We start from the raw sequence: 7,265 nt of genomic DNA, 5'->3' as shown, positions 1-7,265 counted from the left end.
AGGTTAGGGTGCTGGTCGAACGAGTGGTCCAGCTTATCCGTGACGGGGTCACCGGTATGGATCTCTTGGAGGTTTTCCTTCGGCGGCGCATCTAGCCTCTTCAAGCCCGAGACCATCCGATGTGGATGTATTCGGGTCTTGATGACACCACTCGGATTCACCCGGAGGAGGTCGATGACGACACACTGGAGAAGTGGCTGTCGGGCATCACCGGAAACAAGGACAACCCCAGGGGAGCCAGGAGAGTTCCTCCATTCGACCAGTCCCATGAACCAGAAAAGGTTTGATTCTGAGCTTTTGATTGTAATATGAATTCACTAGCGCAGCTGTCTATACTGCGTTGACTGACTTTATTCTTCCTGCTTTCTTTCAGGCCCTTATCGAAATGTATTCAATGCCCAACGAAGAGCAAGAGCAAGACCTGGAAGGAGAGGCGAGCGGCGGCGACAGTGGCGAATGGTATTCTGACGGTGAAGGGGACGAAGAAAGCGACGACCCAAGTGACGAAGAAGAAGTCGAGTCGCCTCCTCGCAGGGAGAGGCGATCCAAGCTTGACCAAGAACGACCGAGTGCCCGTGAAAAGGCGATTACTCAGGCTGGTCAGTCTTCAAAGCGTCCTCGGACCTCTTCACCAACCCCAACTGAAAAAGCGTCAAAGCATCCCAAAGTTGCAGAGCAGAAGCCTCGGAAGGCGTTGCCGAAGATTAAGATTGACATCCCCGTCGCTTCTGCGTGAGTGTCTCCCTTTGTATTCACTTGACGCCCCGTGCTGTTTGTTTTTTCTTGATTTAACCAGACGAACTTTGGAACTGGCAGCGCTGCTACTTCCGGGATCTCAGCTTACAGGGACGAGGATGAGGTGATGGAGGATGCGGTCACTTCCAATCTGGGTATGATTTCTGACATTCTGTCTTTATTTGGTCGACTCAACTGCAATGTGTACCATTGGGTGATGTGATTTTGGCGATTGATCTTTGAACAGCTCCTACCATTATTGACCTCCCCGATGATGATGATGAAGAGCCTGAGAGGCCTTTGACGAGGAAAAATAGGCAAGCTCCTGCAAGCAAGGTGCCACAGTCGACGCCGAGGGCGGAACCAGTCGTTCAGGACACCGGTGATGCCAATCGGGGTTCTGTTACCTTCGCCGTACCATTGTCGAGTGCCTTGCCTTCTTCGTCGACTGCTCAGGCCCCTGCCGACCCACCTTCAGTTTTTGCGACCCATCATGTCCTAGAGGACGAAGTGAATGCTGCTAAGGAAGCCATACGCCAGGCGGGCATTATGATGGAGAAGATGAAGACGGTGCGGGACGCCAGTCAGGCCACCTACGACGCCAGCTCGGCTCTCCAAAGCAACGTTCAGGTTAGTTGGTCACTGCTTGTTCTGTTAGGATATGCTATCTGAAGACTCTCTTTCCAAAAATCTTTGCATCTGTACACCCGCTAGGTGTGTCGATTGAATTTTTGAACTAGTGGGGGCACGCTGAGTGCACCCACTGGGTGTAGTCCCCGAGACTATGGTGGACTGCTGGCAGTCGACTGTAGTCTTTGTATTTTGATTCTTTTGCTCGATCTGGTCTGGCCGCGTCGAGTGTAAACCGAACCGGTAGTTTGTCTCTTCTACTCGGTCTGGGCGAGTGGGATCAGAACCGGTGGGGGCACGCCAAGTGCACCCACTGGGTGTAGTCCCCGAGACCGCGGTCGACTGCTCGCAGTCGACTGTGGTCTGAGTTCTATGGTCTGAGTTCTTGTTTCTCCCTTTTTTTTACTCCCTGCACTCGACTCCGATGGGCCGATCGAGTGGGATCAAAACCGGTGGGGGCATGCAAAGTGCACCCACTGGGTGTAGTCCTCGAGACTATGGTGGACTGCGGGCAGTCGACCGTAGTCTTAGTATTTATTGTCTTTGTCATTTTTCGCTGTAAAATAACTTCTCCTCCCTGATTGCAGAAATCTTGTGATCTTGGAGCTCGCTTTGCTGACTTGGAGAAACAGCAGATCCAACTAAACCTTGACATGGAATTGGCCAAGATAGAGCTACAAAAGGCCAAGGACGACGCCAATGGTAAGACGAGCTTGTCGACTGGTTTGTCTTAGGCTTGAGTACCCTTCTGCTCTTTCTGAATCAAGCACCATTTCTTTGCAGAAAAACTGAGAGAAGCTCTGGCGAAGAAGGATCAGGATTTGGCTGCTGCTCAAAAGGAAGCTGACGACAGAACCGCTCTGGCTGAACAGAAAGTGACTTCAGTCGGCCAATTGGAAGAAGAGAACACCAAGATGAAATCTGCTCTGAACAAAGCCAACAAGGAGTGCACGCGCTTGAAGAAGGACAATCTCAACCTGTACGAGAAGATGGAAGGCATCGCTCGCAGGGGGGACGATCTGGAGAGTTATCTGAGGAGCCTTGCCAAGAAGTTGTTCATCAAGCTTGAAGGTATACATTTTTTTGTTCTATCGACTCAGCATACGAAAACTGACTTATCCTTGGATTGTGAATGCAGAGTTTTGCCAGAACTTCGAGGAGGAGACTGGGCGGATTGAACCAGGTTTGGACCCCATCAACTCTCCCGTGAAAGACGACACTGCCATGAATCTGCTCCGACAGGAATCCCGCATCGACGGTGTTGTGGACTACTTGGCTCGACTGAAGGTCGCCACGTCATGGATTGAGACGGCACTTTGGCCGGGGGCCACGCTCCAGAATGATCTCGAGTCCCTGATCACTCGACTTAACGAGATCCCTAGTCGAGTGCAGGAGTGGAAGAAATCTTCTGCCCGGTGTGGTGCTGATGTGGCTCTGTCTTTGGTTCGTCTCCACTGCAAGGAGGTGCGACAAGATAAGCTGGCAGCAATCAAGGTCGCCAACACCCAGAGGCATGACTTCCGATCTTTTATGGAGACTTTTATTGCTGCAGCCACCCGGATCGCCGACGGCGTCGACCTGGACGAGTTCGTCGAGCCTGCCAGTCCTCCTCCTGCAGAGTGAACAAACTTTTATGCCCCACCTTAAATTTGCCTCGGAATGCCGAGTGGTTTTTGTAACCGTTAAACTCTTTCGGGCTGAATGCCCGAGCACTTCGATCTGTGGTCTGGACCCTTTAGGATTTTATCTGAACTTGGTTTATCATTGAATATCTTCATGAATTCTCCGTCAAGTGGAACTCGTTCTTCACTCGAGACAACTTTTTGTATTCGCGACGCAGCTCCGAAGGAGAAGGTAGCAGTCAACCTGCATCTCGTCGTCCTTGCGGAGTAGGATGGAGCGCACGTTGTATTTGTGGTGAAGCTCCTAAGGAGAAGGTGGCAGTCGAGCTGCACCTCATCGTCCTTGCGGAGTAGGATGGAGCGCACGTTGTATTTGTGGTGAAGCTCCCAAGGAGAAGGTGGCAGTCGACCTGCACCTCGTCGTCCTTGCGGAGTAGGATGGAGCGCACGTTGTATTTTTGGTGAAGCTCCCAAGGAGAAGGTGGTAGTCGAGATGCACCTCGTCGTCCTTGCGGAGTAGGATGGAGCGCACGTTGTATTTGTGGCGAAGCTCCCAAGGAGAAGGTGGCAGTCGACCTGCACCTCATCGTCCTTGCGGGGTAGGATGGAGCGCATGTTGTATTTGTGGCGAAGCTCCCAAGGAGAAGGTGGCAGTCGACCTGCACCTCGTCGTCCTTGCGGAGTAGGATGTGTTTCGTACTTAGGCGAGTACTGGACTGCAGCTAAGCCTCCGAGTGGGGTCGCTCTCCACTTGGTAGGATTTTTCAAACTTAGGCGAGTACTGGACTGCAGCTGAGCCCCCGAGTGGGAGGGTCGCTCTCCACTCGGTAGGATTTTTCAAACTTAGGCGAGTACTGGACTGCAGCTAAGCCCCCGAGTGGGAGGGTCACTCTCCACTCGGTAGGATTTTTCAAACTTAGGCGAGTACTGGACTGCAGCTAAGCCCCCGAGTGGGAGGGTCGCTCTCCACTCGGTAGGATTTTTCAAACTTAGGCGAGTACTGGACTACAGCTAAGCCCCCGAGTGGGAGGGTTGCTCTCCACTCGGTAGGATTTTTCAAACTTAGGCGAGTACTGGACTGCAGCTAAGCCCCCGAGTGGGAGGGTCTCCCTCCACTCGGTAGGATTTTTCAAACTTAGGCGAGTTCTGGACTGCAGCTAAGCCCCCAAGTGAGAGGCTGGCTCACCACTCGGTAGGATTTTCAAATACTTAGGCGAGTACTGGACTGCAGCTAAGCCCCCGAGTGAGAGGTTGGCTCACCACTCGGTAGGATTTTCAAATACTTAGGCGAGTACTGGACTGCAGCTAAGCCCCCGAGTGAGAGGCTGGCTCACTACTCGGCAGGATTTCCAAATACTTAGGCGAGTACTGGACTGCAGCTAAGCCCCCGAGTGAGAGGCTGGCTCGCCACTCAGTAGGATTTTCAAATACTTAGGCGAGTACTGGACTACAGCTAAGCCCCCGAGTAGGAGGCTGGCTCACCACTCGGCAGGATTTTCAAACACTTAGGCGAAACGGGTTCGCAGCTAAGCCCCCGAGTGGGAGGCTGGCTCACCACTCGGTAGGAAATTATTTTACAAACTTAGGCGAAACGGATTCGCAGCTAAGCCACCCACTGGGGGATTTCTCACGCAAACAAAAACGATAACAATCACTAGGAAAATTACAACGCTCTTGTCTTTAATAAATAAACTACAGGAGTTTTTCTTATTACATCTCATCCAAGTGAGAATTCAAGTATAAAAGGGGCGGAGCAGCTCCGCATTCCAGGCTCGTGGCTCATCAATCTGGCGATCGACATTATAAAGGTGATACGCTCCATTGTGGCGGACTCTGGTGACTATGAAGGGACCTTCCCAAGTAGGAGCGAGTTTGTGTGGTTTCTGCTGATCCACTCGGAGGACCAAGTCTCCTTCTTGGAAGGCTCGACTCTTCACATTTCTGGCATGGAATCGACGCAAGTCTTGCTGATAGATGGTCGATCGGATCATGGCCATTTCTCTTTCTTCTTCCAGGAGGTCGACTGCGTCCTACCGGGTTTGTTCTGCTTCATCTTCAGAGTAGAGCTCGACTCGAGGTGCGTTGTGAAGCAGGTCACTCGGCAAAACTGCTTCGGCTCCGTAGACCAGAAAGAATGGGGTTCTTCCAGTCGATCGGTTCGGGGTTGTCCTCAATCCCCAAAGAACTGATGGAAGCTCGTCGACCCATGCACCTGCCGCATGCTTGAGATCGCGCATCAGTCGGGGTTTCAGTCCTTTGAGAATTAAGCCGTTTGATCTTTCCGCTTGTCCATTCGACTGGGGTGAGCGACTGAAGCGTAGTCGACTCGTGTGCCTTGAGAGGCGCAAAAGGCTCTGAATTTGTCAGAATCGAAGTTTGACCCATTGTCAGTGATGATGTTGTGCGGAACTCCATATCTGAATATCAACTCTCTGATGAAACTGATAGCGGTGCAAGCATCAAGATTCTTGATAGGCTTAGCTTCGATCCATTTGGTGAACTTGTCGACTGACACTAGCACATGAGTGAAACCGCTTCTGCCCGTTCTCAGTGGTCCAACCATGTCCAGTCCCCAAACAGCGAAGGGCCAGACGAGTGGAATGGTTTTCAGGGATGACGCGGGTTTGTGCGACATATTGGAGTAAAACTAACATCCTTCACATTTGTCGACTATCTCTTTCGCCATTTCATTCGCCCGCGGCCAGTAGAATCCCGCTCGGTATGCTTTAGCCACAATGGTCCGAGAGGACGCATGATGACCACAGGTCCCCGAGTGGATATCATCAAGGATTATCTGACCTTCTTCTGGTGTTATACACTTCTGACTGACTCCAGTCGCACTTTCTCTATACAACTGTCCCTTTATGACTGTAAAGGCCTTGGATCGACGGACGATCTGTCGAGCCTCTTCTTCGTCTTCTGGGAGTTCTTTCCTTAGGATGTACGCGATGTACGGTACCGTCCAGTCGGGAGTGATGACCAAAACTTCCATGATCAGGTCGACCACAGCTGGAACTTCAACTTCAATCGGATCCATGGCACTTTTTGGTTGCGGGGCTTCTTCAGTGAAGGGATCCTCCTGAACTGATGGTGTGTGGATGTGTTCCAAAAACACATTGCTGGGGATGGCTTCTCTTTTGGAACCTATTTTCGCCAAATCATCAACTGCTTGATTTTTCAGTCAGGGTATGTGATGAAGTTCTAACCCCTCGAATTTCTTCTCCAGCTTTCTCACTGCATTGCAATAACCAGTCATGGATGGACTTCTGACGTCCCACTCCTTCATCACTTGATTAACCACCAAATCTGAGTCACCATAGACCATGAGGCGACGAACGCCGAGTGAAATGGCCATGCGCAACCCATATAAAAGTGCTTCATATTCTACTTCGTTATTGGAGGAATCAAAGTGGATTTGAAGAACATATCTGAGCTTATCTCCTCGGGGGGAGACCAATACTACCCTGGCACCGGAACCATTCAGCATTTTGGAACCGTTGAAGAACATGGTCCAAAGCTCCGAGTAAACCTGAGTCGGCAATTCTTGTTCAATCCACTCGGCAACGAAATCTGCTATTGCTTGGGACTTGATAGCTTTCTTTGCCTCAAACTTGATATCTAGAGGAAGGAGTTCAATCGCCCATTTTGCCACTCGACCAGTTGCATCTCTGTTGTGCAGAATCTCTGACAATGGAGCATTGCTGACGACTGTAATGGAATGGTCAGAGAAGTAATGTGCAACCTTCTTCGTGGCCATATAAATCCCATATACAAGCTTCTGATAATGAGGATATCTTTGCTTCGATGGGGTCAAGACTTCAGAAATATAATATACTGGGCGCTGAACTTTGAAGGCTTTTCCTTCTTCTTCCCGCTCGACTATAAGTATTGTACTGACGACTTGTCCCATGGCTGCGATGTAAAGCAGCAAAGGCTCTTTGCTGATCGGGGCAGCAAGCACCGGCTGGGTGGAGAGTAGAGCTTTGAGCTCTGCAAATGCTGCATCAGCTTCAGGAGTCCACTCGAACTTGTCCGACTTCTTCATCAATCGGTAAAGAGGCAATGCCTTTTCACCGAGATGAGAGATGAATTGACTTAAAGCGGCCAAGCAACCAGTAAGCTTCAGGACGTCGTGCACTCGCACAGGACTTTTCATTCGGAGTATAGTACCGACCTTTCTGGATTGGCGTCGATTCCCCATTCGGAAACGAGAAAACCGAGTAACTTTCCGCCAGGAACTCCGAATGTGCACTTTGATGGATTAAGCTTGATATCATA

The sequence above is a fragment of the Triticum urartu genome, chromosome 6A (genome assembly GCF_056163025.1).
Source record: "Triticum urartu cultivar PI428250 chromosome 6A, HENAU_Tu73, whole genome shotgun sequence".
NCBI lineage: Eukaryota > Viridiplantae > Streptophyta > Magnoliopsida > Poales > Poaceae > Triticum > Triticum urartu.
The sequence above is the reverse complement of the archived record's forward strand: the minus strand, read 5'-3'. Positions refer to the sequence as shown.